General features: G+C 39.5%; 1 long non-coding RNA gene and 1 other non-coding gene across 2 annotated transcripts; both read right to left on the bottom strand.

Annotated features, from left to right (window-relative positions):
• Positions 1–278: 278 nt before the first annotated feature.
• Positions 279–386, bottom strand: LOC112713554 (small nucleolar RNA R71). Its single transcript, XR_003158525.1, has one exon. It is a non-coding gene; the product is annotated as a small nucleolar RNA R71 (small nucleolar RNA).
• A 19,076-nt stretch (positions 387–19,462) lies between these two features.
• LOC140174981 (uncharacterized) lies at positions 19,463–22,270 on the bottom strand. Its single transcript, XR_011865145.1, has 2 exons — positions 22,081–22,270; positions 19,463–19,665 (listed from the first exon to the last, which is right to left on the bottom strand). It is a non-coding gene; the product is annotated as an uncharacterized lncRNA (long non-coding RNA).
• Between the last annotated feature and the right edge of the window lie 2,270 nt (positions 22,271–24,540).

The following is a 24,540-nucleotide window of genomic DNA, read 5'->3' as shown; positions in this document are numbered from 1 at the left end:
TTAAGCCTCAATTAGTTTCTCTAATGCAACAGAATTGCAAGTTCCATGGACTTCCATTGGAAGATCCTCATCAGTTCTTAGCTGAGTTCTTGCAAATCTGTGACACTGTCAAGACTAATGGGGTTGACCCTGAGGTCTACAGACTTATGCTATTCCCTTTTGCTGTAAGAGACAGAGCTAGGACATGGTTGGATTCTCAACCTAAAGAAAGCCTGAACTCTTGGGAAAAGCTAGTCAATGCCTTCTTGGCAAAGTTCTTTCCACCTCAAAAATTGAGTAAGCTTAGAGTGGAAGTCCAAACCTTCAGACAGAAGGAAGGAGAATCCCTCTATGAAGCTTGGGAAAGATACAAACAATTAATCAGAAAGTGTCCCACTGATATGCTTTCTGAATGGAGCATCATTGGAATTTTCTATGATGGTCTCTCTGAACTATCCAAGATGTCTTTGGATAGCTCTGCTGGAGGATCTCTTCATCTGAAGAAGACGCCTACGGAAGCTCAAGAGCTGATTGAAATGGTTGCAAATAACCAATTCATGTACACTTCTGAAAGGAATTCTGTGAACAATGGGACCAATCAGAAGAAAGGAGTTCTTGAGATTGACACTCTGAATGCCATACTGGCTCAGAATAAAATATTGACTCAACAAGTCAATATGATTTCTCAAAGTCTGTCTGGAATGCAAAATGCACCAAGCAGTACTAAGGAAGCTTCATCTGAAGAAGAAGCTTATGATCCTGAGAACCCTTCAATAGAAGAGGTGTATTACATGGGAGAACCCTATGGAAACACATATAATCCTTCATGGAGAAATCATCCAAATCTCTCATGGAAGGATCAACAGAGACCTCAACAAGGTTTCAACAACAATAATGGTGGAAGAAATAGGTTTAGCAATAGCAAGCCTTTTCCATCATCTTCTCAGCAACAGACAGAGAGTTCTAAGCAAGATACCTCTGACTTAGCAACCATGATCTCTGATCTAATCAAAACCACTCAAAGTTTCATGACTGAAACAAGGTCCTCCATTAGAAATTTGGAGGCACAAGTGGGTCAGCTGAGCAAGAAAATCACGGAACTCCCTCCTAGTACTCTTCCAAGCAATACAGAAGAAAATCCAAAAGGAGAGTGCAAAGCCATCAACATGGCCGAATTTGGAGAGGAGGAAGAGGCAGTGAACGCCACTGAGGAAGACCTCAATGGACGTCCACTGGCCTCCAATGAGTTCCCCAATGAGGAACCATGGGAATCTGAGGCTCAAAATGAGACCATAGAGATTCCATTGAATTTACTTCTGCCATTCATGAGCTCTGATGAGTATTCTTCCTCTGAAGAGGATGAGTATGTCACTGAAGAGCAAGTTGCTAAATACCTTGGAGCAATCATGAAGCTAAATGACAAGTTATTTGGAAATGAGACTTGGGAGGATGAACCCCCTTTGCTCACCAAAGAACTGGATAACTTGTCTAGGCAGAAACTACCTCAAAAGAGACAGGATCCTGGGAAGTTTTCAATACCTTGTACCATAGGCACCATAACCTTCAAGAAGGCCTTGTGTGACTTAGGGTCAAGTGTAAACCTCATGCCTCTCTCTGTAATGGAGAAGTTAGGGATCTTTGAGGTGCAAGCTGCAAAAATCTCACTAGAGATGGCAGACAATTCAAGAAAACAAGCCTATGGACTTGTAGAGGATGTTCTGGTAAAAGTTGAAGACCATTACATCCCTGCTGATTTCATAGTCCTAGAGACTGGGAAGTGCATGGATAAATCCATCATCCTTGGCAGACCCTTCCTAGCCACAGCAAAGGCTGTGATTGATGTTGATAGAGGAGAATTGATCATTCAAGTGAATGAGGAATCCTTTGTGTTTGAGGCTCAAGGATATCCCTCTATCATCATAGAGAGGAAGCATGAAGAGCTTCTCTCAAAACAGAGCCAAACAGAGCCCCCACAGTCAAACTCTAAGTTTGGTGTTGGGAGGCCACAACCAAACTCTAAGTTTGGTGTTGAACCCCCACATTCAAACTCTAAGTTTGGTGTTGGGAGGTTCCAACATTGCTCTGAGCACCCGTGAGGCTCCATGAGAGTCCTCTGTCAAGCTACTGACATTAAAGAAGCGCTTGTTGGGAGGCAACCCAATGTTATATTTTATCTATTTTCTTTTGTTATTTTATGTTTTCTGTAGGTTGATGATCATGAGAAGTCAAAAAATCAATTGAAAAAGCAAAAACAGAAAGAAAAACAGGAAGAAAAATAGCACACCCTGGAGGAAGAACCTACTGGCGTTTAAACGCCAGTAAGGCTAGCAGATGGGCGTTTAACGCCCAGTCTGGCACCATTCTGGGCGTTTAACGCCAGAAAGGGGCACCAGACTGGCGTTAAACGCCAGAAAAGGGCAAGAAGCTGGCGTTAAACGCCAGAAATGGGCACCAGCCCGGCGTTTAACGCCAGAATTGGCTCAAAACGCATTTTTTCTTGCCATTTGGTGCAGGGATGACTTTTCCTTGACACCTCAGGATCTGTGGACCCCACAGGATCCCCACCTACCCTACCACTCTCTCTCTTCTTCACCCATTCACCAATCACCTCAACACCTCTTCCCCAAAAACCCTTCACCTATCAAATTCCATCTTTCTCTTCACCACTCACATCCATCCTTCATAAAACCCCACCTACCTCACCCTTCAAATTCAAACCACTTCCCCTCCCAAACCCACCCATACATGACCGAACCATGAGCCCCCCCACTCCTATATAAACCCATCTTCACTCTTTCATTTTCACACAACCAAACCACCACTTCTCCCCCTTTTTGGCCGAACACAAAGCCATTCCCTTCTTCCTCGTTTCTTCTTCTTCTACTCTCTTCTTTCTTCTTTTGCTCGAGGACGAGCAAACCTTTTAAGTTTGGTGTGGTAAAAGCATTGCTTTTTGTTTTTCCATAACCATTTATGGCATCCAAGGCCGGAGAAACCTCTAGAAAGAGGAAGGGAAGGCAAAAGCTTCCACCTCTGAGTCATGGGAGATGGAAAGATTCATCTCAAGGGTGCATCAAGACCACTTCTATGAAGTTGTGGCCTTGAAGAAGGTGATCCCCAAGATCCCTTTCAAACTCAAAAAGGGTCAACTTTGATCAATGGTTGGACCAAGTCCTCATAAACATTTGTGAAGAGGGCGCTCAATGGAAGAGAAACTCAAGAGGGAAGCCGGTTCAACTGAGAAGGCATGACCTCAAGCCCATCACTAAGAAAAGGATGGAGCAAGCATGAGGAAATTCCTCCTCATAAAATCCCTGAGATGCCTCAAGGGATGCACTTTCCTCCACAAAACCATTGGGAGCAACTAAACACCTCCCTAGGAGAATTGAGTTCCAACATGGGACAACTAAGAATATGGAAAGCTAAATCAAAAACATAAATATCTGGAATACCTCAAATTATATTGAATGGAGATGTCAATTCAAACATGGAAAAGTTCATAAGACAATTGGGCAACATAAATCAAATACAAATAAAAGCTTCAGAGTAAACAAAAATAGAAGAGAAACATAAATTATTGAACCTGGTACGAAGAAGCAATCCTAATGACTAAAAGAAATCCTAATCCTAAAACCTAAGAGAGAGGAGAGAACCTCTCTCTCTAAAAACTACATCTAAATTATGAAAAGTGAATAACTGGAGATCTCCAGTGATGTCTTGAGTCTCTGCATGTTCCTTGACTTTAATTTGTATTTCTGGGCCAAAAACTGGGTTGAAATGCGGCCCAGAATCTCTACCAGCGACTTCTGTAATTATGCATATCATGCACGTCACGGTTCAATCCAGAACCAACCAATATTTATAATCATACACAGCCATTCCGGCTCACAACAAAACAGCACTTCCACATTCAACATCATCAATTCATAAAATCGGCATTTAAGCCATAAATCACTTTTTCTCAAATCATCTCACCTTGAAATCAAGTTTCAACTCTTTTCAGCCTTGGCTTTGAAGATCTCATTTTCAAATCATCTCAGGCTCATAAGCCAAATTTACTCGAAGTAAGTTCCCTTTTTAAAACAAAGCCACTCTCGGCATTCTCTTTCCAAAACTTCCAAAACTATGGCAAGTTAAGGATTTATTTCAAAGCATTCAAAATCACCCATCCAACAATGGGATTTTATAACAAAAGTTTCTCGGCAGAGTCCCAAGTTTTTAGGGAAGGTCAACCTATATCAATTTCTTAAAATTCATTGAAACTCTTAAAATCATAGATTCTCGGTTCAAGTAAATAAAACTGAATTTACTGTAAAACCGGCCATACCAAATCACAAGTTCCAACCCGGTCCAAAAATCAACTCATTTGAAATAGAACCGGTTTATTTGAATCAAACCACTTTCAAGTTTCTTTTTGGAACCCATTTTTCTAACTCTTCCAAATTGCCTCAAACTTAATTACTCAATCAAAAGTCTAGATTCCTTTAAAATCACTAAAAGCTCCTTTTTATATTGAAATCAATATTAGAGCATCATTCTTTCCTTTAGTGATTCAAACGGTAAAAATAGTTCATTTCTAAATAAGCCGAACTCAACGCATAAAGTTCATTAAATAAATTAAGCTTGAAAACATAAATATTCTCTTAATAAATCAAATAATACAATTTCTCAAATCCAACCCTTTTTAAATGACTTTTCAAACAAGACTAGGATTTTGTAGAAATTTCGGCAGCACCTCTCCTAAAACTTGGACTTTTGCCACCCAGTTCGGGTCCCAACTAAATCGTTTCTCATTCCTTTCCAACAGCTCAAAACCAGAAATTAATTCAAAAGCAAGCTAAATCCAACAGTCGCCTCAGTGGCATATCTCAGGGAAACCATTTCAAAAATCAACTCAATATTAACTGTTTTAACTCATTTCCAAAGCTTTAAGGAAATGGCTCAATAACAAATCATTTGTCCAAAACCAAGTCAATTAAAGTAAACCAGGCTGAATTTCAAGAGTGTTCTATCTTTCACATCATCCAAATAATTGACTCAATTCAAACCAATCCTCAACGGATTAAACTCATTTCAAATCTTTAAAGAATCAACTTCCAAAGATTACATTTCACAAAGCCGCACAACAATTCAGCCAAACAAACATTCAGAATCATTCGATACAATCAAATTATACATAAGGCCGATACAATCACCAAATACACATTTTCTCACAACAGTATCCATATGTAATAATTCCAATACATAAAGCATAGTTTTTGGAAAGCGCCCCTACCTCAACATGCAAAACCATAACCCAAACGTCTCACAGAGTCCTTTCCGCCTCATCTCGAAATCACTGGCAGCTTGAACCACAGCTTTGCTCACTTTTGCAGTAACCACATCAACTCGCAAATAAGAAGTGACTGAACCATGAAGCGGCAGCCCTGGTAGTGATTCCAGCAGCGGCAACTTGCAGCAATTCCTAGCACACAGCCGCATCACAATTCTCATGGTAAAGATGAACTTTAATGGAGAAGGAAACTGAAGACAAGTTAAAGCTTACCAAATGACACCGATTCCAGTGACGGTTCCCGGCAGCGGCAGCGGTGGCGTTTCTCGGCAATCAGAGGCACAGCGGCCATGGCTGACGGCAATGCGAGCTCCATCACTAGTGATCGAGAAACACAGCAGAGGCGTTCCCCACCCATGAGCTCCTCTCTCGGCGGGCAAGAGAAACAGAAGCAGAGCGCCATCGTGACTTCCTCTCGGAAGCTGGTGAGGACAACGACAGCCCTAGTAACAGCGGCAGCGGGAGCGATTTCATCAGTAGCAACCAGGAGCGGCAACGGCACGGTGGTGACGCAGCAGAGACACGCGACGGTAACAGGCGGCAATGGCTTCTGGTGCGCGAAATTGTGATCAATACTTTTCACAACTCAAATAATCCCCGGTAATGAATCCAAAAACTTGGTGTTCATTACCATGGCATAAACACAACTTCGCACAACTAACCAGCAAGTGTACTGGGTCGTCCAAGTAATAAACCTTACGCGAGTAAGGGTCGATCCCACAGAGATTGTTGGTATGAAGCAAGCTATGGTCACCTTGTAAATCTTAGTCAGGCAAACTCAAATGGATATGGGTGATATACGAATAAAACATAAAGATAAAGATAGAGATACTTATGTAATTCATTGGTGGAAATTTCAGATAAGCGTATGAAGATGCTTGGTCCCTTCCGTCTCTCTGCTTTCCTACTGTCTTCATCCAATCCTTCTTACTCCTTTCCATGGCAAGCTTATGCAAGGGTTTCACCGTTGTCAGTGGCTACCTCCCATCCTCTCAGTGGAAATGTTCAACGCACCCTGTCACGGCACGGCTATCCATCTGTCGGTTCTCAATCAGGCCGGAATAGAATCCAGTGATTCTTTTGCGTCTGTCACTAACGCCCCGCCTTCAGGAGTTTGAAGCTCGTCACAGTCATTCAATCATTGAATCCTACTCAGAATACCACAGACAAGGTTAGACCTTCCGGATTCTCTTGAATGCCGCCATCAGTTCTAGCCTATACCACGAAGACTCTGATCTCACGGAATGGCTGGATCGGTTGTCAGGCGAGCACTCGGTTGTCAGGCGATCAACCATGCATCGTGTATCAGGAATCCAAGAGATATTCACCCAATCTAAGGTAGAACGGAGGTGGTTGTCAGGCACATGTTCATAGGTGAGAATGATGATGAGTGTCACGGATCATCACATTCATCAAGTTGAAGAACAAGTGATATCTTAGAACAAGAACAAGCGGAATTGAATAGAAGAACAATAGTAATTGCATTAATACTCGAGGTACAGCAGAGCTCCACACCTTAATCTATGGTGTGTAGAAACTCCACCGTTGAAAATACATAAGTGATAGTGTGATCATTGGCTTCGGCCCCAGAGAGGGAACCAGAAGAACCAAGATGAAAATACAATAGTAAAAGGTCCTATATATAGAGAACTAGTAGCTTAGGGTTTACAGAGATGAGTAAATGACATAAAAATCCACTTCCGGGCCCACTTGGTGTGTGCTTGGGCTGAGCATTGAAGCATTTTCGTGTAGAGACTCTTCTTGGAGTTAAACGCCAGCTTTTATGCCAGTTTGGGCGTTTAACTCCCATTCTTGTGCCAGTTCCGGCGTTTAACGCTGGGAATTCTGAGGGTGACTTTGAACGCCGGTTTGGGCCATCAAATCTTGGGCAAAGTATGGACTATCATATATTGCTGGAAAGCCCAGGATGTCTACTTTCCAAATCCATTGAGAGCGCGCCAATTGGGCTTCTGTAGCTCCAGAAAAGTCACTTCGAGTGCAGGGAGGTCAGAATCCAACAGCATCTGCAGTCCTTTTTAGTCTCTGAATCAGATTTTTGCTCAGGTCCCTCAATTTCAGCCAGAAAATACCTGAAATCACAGAAAAACACACAAACTCATAGTAAAGTCAAGAAAAGTGAATTTTAACTAAAAACTAATAAAAATATACTAAAAACTAACTAGATCATACTAAAAACATACTAAAAACAATGCCAAAAAGCGTATAAATTATCCGCTCATCACAACACCAAACTTAAATTGTTGCTTGTCCCCAAGCAACTGAAAATCAAATAAGATAAAAAGAAGAGAATATACTATAGACTCCAAATTATCAATGAAACTTAGCTCTAATTAGATGAGCGGGACTAGTAGCTTTTTGCCTCTGAACAGTTTCGGCATCTCACTTTATCCTTTGAAATTCAGAATGATTGGCTTCTTTTAGGAACTCAGAATCCAGATAGTGTTATTGATTCTCCTAGTTAAGTATGATGATTCTTGAACACAGCTACTTCATGAGTCTTGGCCGTGGCCCAAAGCACTCTATCTTCCAGTATTACCAACGGATACATACATGCCACAGACACATAATTGGGTGAACCTTTTCGGATTGTGACTCAGCTTTTCTAGAGTCCCCAATTAGAGGTGTCCAGGGTTCTTAAGCACACTCTTTTTGCCTTGGATCACAACTCTTTTTTTTTTCTTTCTCCCTCTTTTTTTTTCTTTTCTTTCTTTCTCTTTCTCTTTTTTTTCGATTTTTTTTTGTATTCACTGCTTTTTCTTGCTTCAAGAATCATTTTTATGATTTTTCAGATCCTCAGTAACATGTCTCCTTTTTCATCATTCTTTCAAGAGCCAACAATTTTAACATTCATGAACAACAAATTCAAAAGACATATGCACTGTTCAAGCATACATTCAAAAAACAAAAAGTATTGTCACCACATCAAAATAATTAAGCTAGTTTTAAAGATGAATTCGAAATCCTGTACTTCTTGTTCTTTTGTAATAAAAACATTTTTCATTTAAGAGAGGTGATGGATTCATAGGACATTCATAACTTTAAGGCATAGACACTAAGACACTAATGATCACAAGACACAAACATAGATAAACATAAGCACTAAAATTCGAAAAACAGGAAAGTAAAGAACAAGGAAATTAAAGAACGGGTCCACCTTAGTGATGGCGGCTTGTTCTTCCTCTTGAAGATCCTATGGAGTGCTTGAGCTCCTCAATGTCTCTTCCTTGTCTTTGTTGCTCCTCTCTCATGATTCTTTGATCTTCTCTAATTTCATGGAGGAGGATGGAATGTTCTTGATGCTCCACCCTTAGTTGTCCCATGTTGGAACTCAATTCTCCTAGGGAGGTGTTTAGTTGCTCCCAATAGTTTTGTGGAGGAAAGTGCATCCCTTGAGGCATCTCAGGGATTTGATGATGAGAGGGGTCTCTTGTTTGCTCCATCCTTTTCTTAGTGATGGGCTTGAGGTCATGCCTTTTTAGTTGAATTGGCTTCCTTCTTGAGTTTCTCTTCCATTGAGCGCCTTCTTCACAAATGACTGTGAGGACTTGGTCCAACCTTTGATCAAAGTTGACCCTTTTTGAGTTTGAAAGGGATCTCGGGGATCACTTTCTTCAAGGCCACAACTTCATAGAAGTGGTCTTGATGCACCCTTGAGATGAATCTCTCCATCTCCCATGACTCGGAGGTGAAAGCTTTTGCCTTCCCTTTCCTCTTTCTAGAGGTTTTTCCGGCTTTGGATGCCATAAATGGTTATGGAAAAACAAAAAGCAATGCTTTTACCACACCAAACTTAAAAGGTTTGCTCGTCCTCGAGCAAAAGAAGAAAGAAGAGAGTAGAAGAGGAAGAAGTGAGAAAGAAGGGAATGGCTTTGTGTTCGGCCAAAAAGGGGGAGAAGTGGTGTTTAGGTTGTGTGAAAATGAAGGAGTGAAGAAGGGTTTATATAGGAGTGGGGGGGCTCATGGTTCGGTCATGTATGGGTGGGTTTGGGAGGGAAAGTGGTTTTTGGGGAAGAGGTGTTGAGGTGATTGGTGAATGGGTGAAGAAGAGAGAGAGTGGTAGGGTAGGTGGGGATCCTGTGGGGTCCACAGATCCTGAGGTGTCAAGGAAAAGTCATCCTTGCACCAAATGGCATGCAAAAATGCGTTTTGAGCCAATTCTGGCGTTAAACGCCGGGCTGGTGCCCATTTCTGGCGTTTAACGCCAAGAGCTTGCCCTTTTCTGGCGTTTAACGCCAGTCTGGTGCCCATTTCTGGCGTTAAACGCCCAGAATGGTGCCAGACTGGGCGTTAAACGCCCATCTGCTAGCCTCACTGGCGTTTAAACACCAGCAGGTTCTTCCTCCAGGGTGTGCTATTTTTCTTTCTGTTTTTGCTTTTTTCATTGATTTTGTGACTTCTCATGATCATCAACCTACAGAAAACATAAAATAACAAAAGAGAATAGATAAAATATAACATTGGGTTGCCTCCCAACAAGCGCTTCTTTAATGTCAGTAGCTTGACAGAGGACTCTCATGGAGCCTCACAGGTGCTCAGAGCAATGTTGGAACCTCCCAACACCAAACTTAGAGTTTGAATGTAGGGGTTCAACACTAAACTTAGAGTTTGGTTGTGGCTCTGTTTGGCTCTGTTTTGAGAGAAGCTCTTCATGCTTCCTCTCCATGGTGACAGAGGGATATCCTTGAGCCTTAAACACCAAGGATTCTTCATTCACTTGAATGATCAACTCTCCTCTATCAACATCAATCACAGATTTTGCTGTGGCTAGGAAGGGTATGCCAAGGATGATGGATTCATCCATGCACTTCCCAGTCTCTAGGACTATGAAATCAGCAGGGATGTAATGGTCTTCAACCTTTACCAGAACATCCTCTACAAGTCCATGAGCTTGTTTTCGTGAATTGTCTGCCATCTCTAGTGAGATTTTTGCAGCTTGCACCTCAAAAATCCCTAGCTTCTCCATTACAGAGAGAGGCATGAGGTTTACACTTGACCCTAAGTCACACAAGGCCTTCTTGAAGGTCATGGTGCCTATGGTACAAGGTAATGAAAACTTCCCAGGATCCTGTCTCTTTTGAGGTAATTTCTGCCTAGACAAGTCATCCAGTTCCTTGGTGAGCAAAGGGGGTTCATCTTCCCATGTCTCATTCCCAAATAACTTGTCATTTAGCTTCATGATTGCTCCAAGGTATTTAGCAACTTGCTCTTCAGTGACATACTCATCCTCTTCAGAGGAAGAATACTTATCAGAGCTCATGAATGGCAGAAGTAAGTCCAATGGAATCTCTATGGTCTCATTTTGAGCCTCAGATTCCCATAGTTCCTCATTGGGGAACTCATTGGAGGCCAGTGGACGTCCATTGAGGTCTTCCTCAGTGGCGTTCACTGCCTCTTCCTCCTTTCCAAATTCGACCATGATGATGGCTTTGCACTCTCCTTTTGGATTTTCTTCTGTATTGCTTGGAAGAGTACTAGGAGGGGGTTCAGTAATTTTCTTGCTCAACTGACCTACTTGTGCCTCCAAATTTCTAATGGAGGACCTTGTTTCAGTCATGAAACTTTGAGTGGTTTTGATTAGATCAGAGACCATGGTTGCTAAGTCAGAGGCATTCTGCTTAGAACTCTCTGTCTGTTGCTGAGAAGATGATGGAAAAGGCTTGCTATTGCTAAACCTATTTCTTCCACCATTATTGTTGTTGAAACCTTGTTGAGGTCTCTGTTGATCCTTCCATGAGAGATTTGGATGATTACTCCATGAAGGATTATAGGTGTTTCCATAGGGTTCTCCCATGTAATTCACCTCTTCTATTGAAGGGTTCTCAGGATCATAAGCTTCTTCTTCAGATGAAGCTTCCTTAGTACTGCTTGGTGCATTTTGCATTCCAGACAGACTTTGAGAAATCATATTGACTTGTTGAGTCAATATTTTATTCTGAGCCAGTATGGCATTCAGAGTGTCAATCTCAAGAACTCCTTTCTTCTGATTGGTCCCATTGTTCACAGAATTCCTTTCAGAAGTGTACATGAATTGGTTATTTGCAACCATTTCAATCAGCTCTTGAGCTTCTGTAGGCGTCTTCTTCAGATGAAGAGATCCTCCAGCAGAGCTATCCAAAGACATCTTGGATAGTTCAGAGAGACCATCATAGAAAATACCTATGATGCTCCATTCAGAAAGCATATCAGAGGGACACTTTCTGATTAATTGTTTGTATCTTTCCCAAACTTCATAGAGGGATTCTCCCTCCTTCTGTCTGAAGGTTTGGACTTCCACTCTAAGCTTACTCAATTTTTGAGGTGGAAAGAACTTTGCCAAAAAGGCATTGACTAGCTTTTCCCAAGAGTTCAGGCTTTCTTTAGGTTGTGAATCCAACCATGTTCTAGCTCTGTCTCTTACAGCAAAAGGGAATAGCATAAGTCTGTAGACCTCAGGGTCAACCCCATTAGTCTTGACAGTGTCACAGATTTGCAAGAACTCAGCTAAAAACTGATGAGGATCTTCCAATGGAAGTCCATGGAACTTGCAATTCTGTTGCATTAGAGAAACTAATTGAGGCTTAAGCTCAAAGTTGTTTGCTCCAATGGCAGGGATAGAGATGCTTCTCCCATAGAAGTCGGGAGTAGGTGCAGTAAAGTCACCCAGCACCTTCCTTGCATTGTTGGCATTGTTGTTGTTTTCGGCTGCCATGGGTTCTTCTTCCTTGAAGATTTCTGTTAGGTCCTCTACAGAGAGTTGTGCCTTGGCTTCTCTTAGCTTTCGCTTCAAGGTCCTTTCAGTTTCAGGATCAGCCTCAACAAGAATGCTTTTGTCTTTGCTCCTGCTCATATGAAAGAGAAGAGAACAAGGAAATATGGAATCCTCTATGTCACAGTATAGAGATTCCTTGAGGTGTCAGAGGAAAAGAAAAATGGAAGACAGAGGTAGAAAATTCGAACTTATCAGAGAAGATGGAGTTCGAATTTGTGCATTAAGGAATAGTGTTAGTCCATAAATAGAAGGATGTGAGAAGAAGGGAAGTAATTTTCGAAAATTGAGTAGAAGATTTTGAAAACATTTTGAAAAACACTAATTGATTTTCGAAAATAAAAGTGGGAAAGAAATCAAGTGATTTTTGAAAAAGAATTTGAAATTAGAAATCAAAAAGATTTGATTGAAAGTTATTTTGAAAAAGATGTGGTTAAGAAGATATGATTGGTTTTAAAAAGATGTGATTGAGAAGATATGATTTGAAAAACATTTAAAAGATTTGATTTTGAAAATTAATGACTTGGCTATCAAGAAAAGATATGATTCAAACATTAAACCTTTCTCAACAGAAAAGGTAACATACTTGATATGTTGAATCAAGTCATCAATTGATAGCAAGTATCCTTGAAAATGGAAAGAAATTGAATTTGAAAAAGATTTGATTGAAAAGATTTGATTTGAAAAAGATTTGATTTTGAAAAATTTTGAAAACTTGAAAAAAATTTGCATTGAAAACAAAATCTTCCCTCTTGTGCCACCCTGACGTTAAACGCCCAGAATGGTGCACATTCTGGCGTTTAACGCCCAAAACTCTACCCTTTTGGGCGTTAAACGCCCAGCCAGGCACCCTGGCTGGCGTTTAAACGCCAGTCTGTCCTTCTTCACTGGGCGTTTTGAACGCCCAGCTTTTTCTGTGCAATTCCTCTGCTGAATGTTCTGAATCTTCAATTCTCTGTATTATTGACTTGAAAAGACACAAATTAAAAATATTTTTGGATTTTTAATAGTGAGGAATAATCAAAATGCAACTAAAATCAAATAATAATGCATGCAAGACACCAAACTTAGCAATTTGTATACTACTGACACTAGTGAGAATGCATATGAGACACATAAACACTCAAGTCAAGAGGAATTAAAGATCAGAGTAATGAAATCATCAAGAACATCTTGAAGATCACTAAGACACATGAATGAATGCAAGAAAAACAGAAACATGCAATTGACACCAAACTTAAAATGAGACTTCTAGACTCAAACAAGAAATTTTTGGATTTTATGATTTTCTAAATTTTTTTGTGCTTTTTCGAAAATTAAGTGGAAAAAAAATGAAGGTATCAAAATTCTTAATGAGAATTCCAGGAATCATGCAATGTTAGTCTAAAGCTTTAGTCTAAAGAAATTAGACATGGCTGAACAAGCTTCAGCAGGACATTGCATTCAAGAGCTAAATTGATGAAAATCAATCAGCTTTGGTGATGATAAGAACATCACCTTGAAACACTAGAATTCATTCTTAAGAACTCTGGAAAAAAATACCTAATCTAAGCAACAAGATGAACCGTCAGTTGTCCATACTCGAACAATCCCCGGCAACGGCGCCAAAAACTTGGTGCACGAAATTGTGATCAATACTTTTCACAACTCAAATAATCCCCGGTAATGAATCCAAAAACTTGGTGTTCATTACCATGGCATAAACACAACTTCGCACAACTAACCAGCAAGTGTACTGGGTCGTCCAAGTAATAAACCTTACGCGAGTAAGGGTCGATCCCACAGAGATTGTTGGTATGAAGCAAGCTATGGTCACCTTGTAAATCTTAGTCAGGCAAACTCAAATGGATATGGGTGATATACGAATAAAACATAAAGATAAAGATAGAGATACTTATGTAATTCATTGGTGGGAATTTCAGATAAGCGTATGAAGATGCTTTGTCCCTTCCGTCTCTCTGCTTTCCTACTGTCTTCATCCAATCCTTCTTACTCCTTTCCATGGCAAGCTTATGCAAGGGTTTCACCGTTGTCAGTGGCTACCTCCCATCCTCTCAGTGGAAATGTTCAACGCACCCTGTCACGGCACGGCTATCCATCTGTCGGTTCTCAATCAGGCCGGAATAGAATCCAGTGATTCTTTTGCGTCTGTCACTAACGCCCCGCCTTCAGGAGTTTGAAGCTCGTCACAGTCATTCAATCATTGAATCCTACTCAGAATACCACAGACAAGGTTAGACCTTCTGGATTCTCTTGAATGCCGCCATCAGTTCTAGCCTATACCATGAAGACTCTGATCTCACGGAATGGCTGGCTCGGTTGTCAGGCGAGCACTCGGTTGTCAGGCGATCAACCATGCATCGTGTATCAAGAATCCAAGAGATATTCACCCAATCTAAGGTAGAACGGAGGTGGTTGTCAGGCACACGTTCGTAGGTGAGAATGATGATGAGTGTCACGGATCATCACATTCATCAAGTTGAAGAACAAGTGATATCTTAGAACAAGAACAAGCGGAATTGAATAGAAGAACAATAGTAATTGCATTAATACTCGAGGTACAGCAGAGCTCCACACCTTAATCTATGGTGTGTAGAAACTCCACCATTGAAAATACATAAGTGATAGTGTGATCATTGGCTTCGGCCCCAGAGAGGGAACCAGAAGAACCAAGATGAAAATACAATAGTAAAAGGTCCTATATATAGAGAACTAGTAGCCTAGGGTTTACAGAGATGAGTAAATGACATAAAAATCCACTTCCGGGCCCACTTGGTGTGTGCTTGGGCTGAGCATTGAAGCATTTTCGTGTAGAGACTCTTCTTGGAGTTAAACGCCAGCTTTTATGCCAGTTTGGGCGTTTAACTCCCATTCTTGTGCCAGTTCCGGCGTTTAACGCTGGGAATTCTGAGGGTGACTTTGAACGCCGGTTTGGGCCATCAAATCTTGGGAATTCTGAGGGTGACTATCATATATTGCTGGAAAGCCCAGGATGTCTACTTTCCAACACCGTTGAGAGCGCGCCAATTGGGCTTCTGTAGCTCCAGAAAATCCACTTCGAGTGCAGGGAGGTCAGAATCCAACAGCATATGCAGTCCTTTTTAGTCTCTGAATCAGATTTTTGCTCAGGTCCCTCAATTTCAGCCAGAAAATACCTGAAATCACAGAAAAACACACAAACTCATAGTAAAGTCTAGAAAAGTGAATTTTAACTAAAAACTAATAAAAATATACTAAAAACTAACTAGATCATACTAAAAACATACTAAAACAATGCCAAAAAGCGTATAAATTATCCGCTCATCAGCTTCCCCTGTCGTGCTCCCTCTCTCTTCGTGCTTGCCGACGGTGGCGCAAGTGACGGCGACAAAAACCCTTGTGGTGGTGGCGGTGGTTCAACAGGGACGAGCTTCTCCGGCTCGTGTGCAGCAGCGCCATCGGGGAACACAGAAACAGCGGCGGCGCCAAGTCCTTCTCCCTCTCTTCCTCTTCTCCGCGGTCCCTTCCCTTGTTTCCCCCTTTCTGCCCGATCGCTTCCTCGGGTGGCACGGCTGGCAACGACGCCAGTGATGGCATCGACCGTGACCGGTTGGCGGCGACAGCAACCCTCCTGGCCGACGCACTTTCCTCTGTGGGTGTGTGTTTGCGTTTTGGGGGGAGAAAGGGGTTGGAGGCTTCTGCTGCAGCTCGAGTGTGTTGCTAGGCTGAGGGAGGATGAGGCTGCTGCCTCATTTGGGGGAATGGGCTGCGGCGGCTAAGTTTGGGGAAGACTTAGGGTTTTATTTTCAAAAGCTAGGGTTAGGGGCATTATGGTAATTTTCGATAAAATTGTGGACAATATAGTAGTTGAAACCCAAATTAAATCCATCACTAATTATATATATAGAAAATACTATTTGCTCATCAATTTCACAAATTATTTTCCATAAAATGCCCAAATCAAAATAATTAGAAATAATATAATTAAATCCTTTATTTTCCAAAGTAGCAATTTTAATATTTAAAATATTAATTATTTAATCCAAATCATATAGAAATCCTTATTATTTCACAACTACCAACTTTATACTCTGAATATAGAAAATAATCCATAATTTGTGAAATTAGATAATAATCATAACTTATCTCAAATCCAATAAATCAAAACTTGCCTTAATTATCTTTAATAAAATAATTTCTGAAATTAAGGCTATAAATAACCATATGATTTGAGGCTTGATCATAATAAGACTTTTCAAAAGCCTTGGGTCTTACATTCTACCCACCTTATAAAAATTTTCGCCCTCAAAAATTGATACAAAACGAAAGAAATTTCATAACAGTTCATTCTTGAACACATTTAAGGAATAAGAAAAAATATCTCAACATATAAACATATATACGGTTTTCAAATACTTTGATTGTCATATGCATAAGGATGCAAAGGTAGAAGTGTGAGTGCAAAGCAAACATTACAAGGTAGGCTCAACTGCAAAAGATGTCATGGTTCAAGCATGTGGTAGTAAAGCAAGGCATTGAAGGTTATAAAATAGGATGAGGTTATAACGACGTGCTCAACATCCGCACACTAATCTCATCTCAACCTCAAAGCTTCAACTTCCCAACTCCATTAAGCACCTTTCAATCCCCATATCCGATCATAAGCCTAGCAACCGCAAACCCGTTCGCAAGGAACAAAACATCCACAACTCATAACGTTGCACACCTACCGATTCAACTTTCGTATACACGTATCAAGTCTTAAAGAACTAACGCATCACGCTACTACGTCTACAAGTTGCACGTGACATCAAAACAATTCTCGAGTCTACTCAGAAGGATACCAGATTTAGAAAGGAGAGACAATGTCAAGGATAACAATAATAGATTTGAGAGAATGTATCCAATCCCAGATAACCAAGGATACTTAAGCAATGAAGTTTGCTAGACACAATTCAATTGACAACCTCAAAGATAACCCTTGAATCAAAGAAATCCAATAGGATCAATAAGGATAAGGTTCAGCGCATTAGTTTGAAACAAATTCAAGCTGAGTCAAAGAAGTGTGAGGTCTAATGAAAAGAATATCTCGGACCCAAGACAAAGCTCACATAACTCAAGAGCACGATTAGAAATACTCCCGAACACATTGTTCATAAAAGAATCGAAAACTTGCGGAAAAATCACTTCGCAGTTTAGAAGAAAGTCAAGTAATAAACATTCTTCAATAGAGTAACAAAAGCATAAACGTGGCTTTACTGTAATACAATTTCATGTTGAAACAGATCATGTAGAATTTAAAAAAAAAACAAAGTGCACACAAGTTTGGCTAAAGGCTAAAATATCTCCTCAAATATTTTAGAAAGATAATTAGGTGTACAACTTAACCAAAGGCAGTTCATAAAAACTCGGAAGTAATCAAATACTTGTTCATAATTCTCAAAATTTCATATTCAAACAAGCGTGTATAACATTTATAGCAAGTACAAAAGAGGAAGTTAAACTCTTTTTAGAAAAGAAACTCCGAAGTAAAAATTTGTTTACAATTTGGTAAAGGAAATAAGTGGTGCGTTACAAACGAATCGGTTTCCACTAAACAAGGAAACTTTTCAAAACCTCATTTAAAATAGCGCATGCCAACTTTAAGAACAATTTCGTCAAAATCGAATAATGGTTTCACTCTCAATCAAGTAACAGGGAATAGATTCAACTTAGAATTTCTTCAAAGAGAATTCAAAACTTCTTTAAAAGTTCAAAACAAGACTCCAAAAGTGTTTTTGAAATCACCATCTTAAAAGAACATGCAAGAAGTTTAAGATGTACTAAAAAGGAGTCAAGCCATACAAGAAAAGATCTTAAACCAAAATAGTTCAAACAAGATCCACTAGGCTTGAGTCATCAACAAGCGTTCAATTGGTCCAAAGAATACAAAAGTCATAGAAAAAGACAACTCAATCATTAGTAATTTCTCAGGGATAAATTTTTTACTAAACACTCTGTTAGAGACAATGAGAAGATAAACGATGCACTATTTTGAAACGAATCAAACTGACTCATATAAAAATGAAATTCACAAGATTGGAAAAAAAACCAAGATCAATGGTAATGTTCACAAATTGTAAAAGATTAGTTAAAAATAAAGTCAAGCATGACATTCATAGAGATGAAAGGTTTAATAAAGAATTTAGTCCTTTCATAAGAAGAAAGCTATGAGTCCAACATTTTCAAAAAGAACAACAATGGCATAAACCATATAGCATGCTAAATCAAACTCAATTCAAAATAAGTTAAGTAAAGCTTATCAACTGAAACTCAACAGGAATAAAAGTGAAAAATCCTTTCTTTCAAAATTTGAAAAATACCCAAATACATAATCAAATGAAGATGCGCCTTGGAACTATAGTAAAATTTACTAGAAAGTCAAATTGTAATTTTAAAGTAAATGCAGTTCCGTAAACCAGTAAAATACAGGCGAGGTATTAGAAATAAATAGTTGTCAAACTGTGTAAGAAATCTTCAAAGTTTCATATATAGATAAGTATACATCTATTCAACAGCAATTTTCATAAAAGTCTCAAAACTGGCTGTAATCACTGTCAAATAAGAGAAAAACCGAATCAACAATTTCTCTAAGAATGGACTCGAAATCACGTAGTTAAAAATGCACAGCGCATTAGGACAAGTTCAAAGCCATATCGAAGAATACATGAATCAAGAAGAATTCAAATAGAGGAAGATAGATGCAACAAGGATTTTAAGCAAGCATATGCACTTAAGATCAAACAAGATTGCATATGAATAGAGAAACAGAGCAGAAACATCAAATTACTTTTCAAGGGGATTAGCAAACAAGAACTTCAAGTTAGGCTATGAAAGAACAGGTCGACTCGAACAAAATCCAAAACACACAACTGAATAGCCTCGAGAAATAGTTTCCAACATTCCCAAAACCCGCGATTCGCTTTGCTCAAAACTCGCATATTATCTATGATAACCCATTAGTGCTTTCATGTACATAGTTCACTAGTATTAAGCCGGCCAAACTTAATACCAAGAATTATGCAATGCAAGACTAAGAGCGTTATTCAATAGATCGTCATGTGCATAAGGCTCTAATTATCGTCATTCGACAAGACCTAATACATGACAAACGTTCAGAGTATGCAACTGAAGCATAGTTGGTCCATTCCTCAGGCTCTACAGGAAGGACTGCTCTGATACCATAATGTAACACCCTAACTACCAAAGCTCACGCTTCCGGCTGCGCAACTATGATAGCTCAGATATTACGACGACACTTGTACTATTTAATACTAAAATATGAGCATGTTTAAAAACTTTAAACCGCAAAACCTCTCCCAAGAATACTTTCGTTCGACAAAGTACATCCATAGATACCATACAACTTACAAAAACTCTTAAAAGATACATCCATATATATATACATACATATATATAAGTAATATTACAAACATTAACCAATACAATTCCTATCCCTCTTGTAGAATATATCAAGATAAAGGCGAGGGTACAATAAATAATAACTAAGGCCATACAAAGCATCACAACAATAACTAAATAAATTCTTCGTAACTTCTGCGTCCATATCCTGAAAGGAGAAAAATGTAAGGGGTGAGAACATCATCCTCGAAAGGGTTCTCAGTAGAGGGTTTTTAGGAATTACTGTAATAGGATACATGAAGATAAATCGTACCAGTGATTAATAACCGTCCTATGCCTCTTTTCAAAAACAACAGTTTACAATAAAAGTAAAGTCGGAAATCTTTTCTGAAAGAGGAACCATTCAATTCTCAAAAACTCAAAAGCCTTTCAAGGCGGTTTATCTACGTTAAAACAAAATAGCTTTTCATATCTTATTCCAAACCAAAAATACAAACCGAAATCAACCATCGGTTCATCTCATTCCAACCACGGCTTTAGGCCCAAACAATCCAACCATCAACCAATCACCACAGTCCAACAGAATCCCAGTAGCAAACACAAATAAGAAGATGCAAGCACAAACAAACAATTATTGCAAGTAGAACAATTAGCAGTTAATCATAAAGGCAAACCAAATACAATATGCACACCCAAACAATTTCACATAGATGCATATGATGCATGCCTGTCCCTAGTGGCTGATGATATCATCTGTCGGTTATAGAGCCAACCCGACAAGTCCTGGTAGCTAACCATTAGACTGTCCCTCTGTCGCGCATCCCCAACTCGAGTTATACTCATCATAAACTTGATCATAAACATGATCCATATCCATCACCCTCACTGGTGAATATTTACGGGGGCGAGCTCATCCGGGACTTTCACAGTGCCCGGCCACACTTACGACATAGGGTCAATAGAGTATCAAGTCTCAACTTGGAGCACGTGGTGGCTAGCCACCGCTACTACCCAGGGAAACTCGTATCTCAGATAGTGGAAGTGCAAATCACAATTATCAATAATTCAGCATATACATGCATTAATTCTCATCCATGGATCAACATCCATATCAGCCATCCGGCTCACGGTTCAGTCCAGAACCAGCCAATATTCATATCATACACAGCCATTCCGGCTCACGGTTCAATCCAGAACCAACCAATATTTATAATCATACACAGCCATTCCGGCTCACAACAAAACAACACTTCCACATTCAACATCATCAATTCATAAAATCGGCATTTAAGCCATAAATCACTTTTTCTCAAATCATCTTACCTTGAAATCAAGTTTTAACTCTTTTCAGCCTTGGCTTTGAAGATCTCATTTTCAAATCATCTCAGGCTCATAAGCCAAATTTACTCGAAGTAAGTTCCCTTTTTAAAACAAAGCCACTCTCGGCATTCTCTTTCCAAAACTTCCAAAACCATGGCAAGTTAAGGATTTATTTCAAAGCATTCAAAATCACCCATCCAACAATGGGATTTTATAACAAAAGTTTCTCGGCAGAGTCCCAAGTTTTTAGGGAAGGTCAACCTATATCAATTTCTTAAAATTCATTGAAACTCTTAAAATCATAGATTCTCGGTTCAAGTAAATAAAACTGAATTTACTGTAAAACCGGCCATACCAAATCACAAGTTCCAACCCGGTCCAAAAATCAACTCATTTGAAATAGAACCGGTTTATTTGAATCAAACCACTTTCAAGTTTCTTTTTGGAACCCATTTTTCTAACTCTTCCAAATTGCCTCAAACTTAATTACTCAATCAAAAGTCTAGATTCCTTTAAAATCACTAAAAGCTCCTTTTTATATTGAAATCAATATTAGAGCATCATTCTTTCCTTTAGTGATTCAAACGGTAAAAATAGTTCATTTCTAAATAAGCCGAACTCAACGCATAAAGTTCATTAAATAAATTAAGCTTGAAAACATAAATATTCTTTTAATAAATCAAATAATACAATTTCTCAAATCCAACCCTTTTTAAATGACTTTTCAAACAAGACTAGGATTTTGTAGAAATTTCGGTAGCACCTCTCCTAAAACTTGGACTTTTGCCACCCAGTTCGGGTCCCAACTAAACCGTTTCTCATTCCTTTTCAACATCTCAAAACCAGAAATTAATTCAAAAGCAACCTAAATCCAACAGTTGCCTCAGTGGCATATCTCAGGGAAACCATTTCAAAAATCAACTCAATATTAACTGTTTTAACTCATTTCCAAAGCTTTAAGGAAATGGCTCAATAACAAATCATTTGTCCAAAACCAAGTCAATTAAAGTAAACCAGGCTGAATTTCAAGAGTGTTCTATCTTTCACATCATCCAAATAATTGACTCAATTCAAACCAATCCTCAACGGATTAAACTCATTTCAAATCTTTAAAGAATCAACTTCCAAAGATTACATTTCACAAAGCCGCACAACAATTCAGCCAAACAAACATTCATAATCATTTGATACAATCAAATTATACATAAGGCCGATACAATCACCAAATACACATTTTCTCACAACAGTATCCATATGTAATAATTCCAATACATAAAGCATAGTTTTTGGAAAGCGCCCCTACCTCAACACGCAAAACCATAACCCAAACGTCTCACAGAGTCCTTTCCGCCTCATCTCGAAATCACCGGCAGCTTGAACCACAGCTTTGCTCACTTTTGCAGTAACCACATCAACTCGCAAATAAGAAGTGACTGAACCATGAAGCGGCAGCCCTGGTAGTGATTCCAGCAGCGGCAACTTGCAGCAACTCCTAGCACACAGCCGCATCACAATTCTCATGGTAAAGATGAACTTTAATGGAGAAGGAAACTGAAGACAAGTTAAAGCTTACCAAACGACACCGATTCCAGTGGCGGTTCCCGGCAGCGGCAGCGGTGGCGTTTCTCGGCAATCAGAGGCACAGCGGCCATGGCTGACGGTGATGCGAGCTCCATCACTAGTGATCGAGAAACACAGCAGAGGCGTTTACCCCACCCATGAGCTCCTCTCTCGGTGGGCAAGAGAAACAGAAGCAGAGCGCCATCGTGACTTCCTCTCGGAAGCTGGTGAGGACAACGACAGCCCTAGTAACAGCGGCGGCGGGAGCGATTTCATCAGTAGCAACCAGGAGCGGCAACAGCACGGTGGTGACGCAGCAGAGACACGCGACGGTGACAAGCGGCAATGGCTTCCCCTGTCATGCTCCCTCTCTCTTCGTGCTTGCTGACGGTGGCGCAAGTGACGGCGACAAAAACCCTTGTGGTGGTGGCGGTGGTTCAACAGGGACGAGCTTCTCCGGCTCGTGTGCAGCAGCGCCATCGGGGAACACAGAAACAGCGGCGGCGCCAAGTCCTTCTCCCTCTCTTCCTCTTCTCCGCGGTCCCTTCCCTTGTTTCCCCCTTTCTGCCCGATCGCTTCCTCGGGTGGCACGGCTGGCAACGACGCCAGTGATGGCATCGACCGTGACCGGTTGGCAGCGACAGCAACCCTCCTGGCCGACGCACTTTCCTCTGTGGGTGTGTGTTTGCGTTTTGGGGGGAGAAAGGGGTTGGAGGCTTCTGCTGCAGCTCGAGTGTGTTGCTAGGCTGAGGGAGGATGAGGCTGCTGCCTCATTTGGGGGAATGGGCTGCGGCGGCTAAGTTTGGGGAAGACTTAGGGTTTTATTTTCAAAAGCTAGGGTTAGGGGCATTATGGTAATTTCCGATAAAATTGTGGACAATATAGTAGTTGAAACCCAAATTAAATCCAATAGTAATTATATATATAGAAAATACTATTTGCTCATCAATTTCACAAATTATTTTCCATAAAATGCCCAAATCAAAATAATTAGAAATAATATAATTAAATCCTTTATTTTCCAAAGTAGCAATTTTAATATTTAAAATATTAATTATTTAATCCAAATCATATAGAAATCCTTATTATTTCACAACTACCAACTTTATACTCTGAATATAGAAAATAATCCATAATTTGTGAAATTAGATAATAATCATAACTTATCTCAAATCCAATAAATCAAAACTTGCCTTAATTATCTTTAATAAAATAATTTCTGAAATTAAGGCTATAAATAACCATATGATTTGAGGCTTGATCATAATAAGACTTTTCAAAAGCTTTGGGTCTTACAAACTCCAACTTCATTTTAAGTTTAAAACTTTTCCAAAAGACTCATAAATAATTTTATTTTCCAATCATAATCTTAATTGGAACATAATCATTTATCGTTAAACAATTACTTTCATTACTTTAAATTCGTTAAAGCACCCCAAAACATAATCCTTTAATTAGGATTAATCAAATTAAACTCAAAGACAAAATCTCTTATCATTTTTATTATTAATTTAATTCAAATCTTAAAAAAATTTTGGCAGATCCTCCCCTAAAATTCTTACTTTTCCACCCTTCAAGGGTTCTATCCAAACCAAACATCTCTCAAACCATTCTCAACCTTTCCAATACCAAACAATTCCTTAACATATACAAATCAAATTTCCAAAACCAATGTATTTATTTTCTTATTTTAATTTATCTTTAAGTTATTAAATTCTTACACATTAGGGCAACAAACAATTTGTCCAAATCCTAACCACCCACCCAGAGGCTTCAGCCGTTGTTTCTAATCCATTTTATTACTTTAATATCCATCCTCATTTAACCAATTCTATTTCTCCAAAATAGTCTAATTTAATTCAATAAGACTCACACTATCACAAAAATATATGTTCACATTGATATCGATTTATAACAATTTCTTAAAGTAAAATAAGTTTAAGAAAAAGCCTCTTACCTCAAAGTAACTTAACTACGTGATTGAACCAATGGTAATTTCTCAATTATAATCACAACAGGGGCAGTACTAGTAGTTTCGATGACTCTCCACAGCAGCGACAACAACAATCACAACATGCAATTATGGTAACTCAATCCTACGATACCAAAACCTCAAATTCCATAACAAACTAATAACAAGATATTAGCAGTGAGGGTTTAGGAACAAGAAGAACTTACTATAATTAGGGAGGAGTGAGGGAAC

The sequence above is a fragment of the Arachis hypogaea genome, chromosome 9 (genome assembly GCF_003086295.3).
Source record: "Arachis hypogaea cultivar Tifrunner chromosome 9, arahy.Tifrunner.gnm2.J5K5, whole genome shotgun sequence".
Classification (NCBI taxonomy): domain Eukaryota; kingdom Viridiplantae; phylum Streptophyta; class Magnoliopsida; order Fabales; family Fabaceae; genus Arachis; species Arachis hypogaea.
This window is presented reverse-complemented; position numbering and strand designations above follow the sequence as displayed.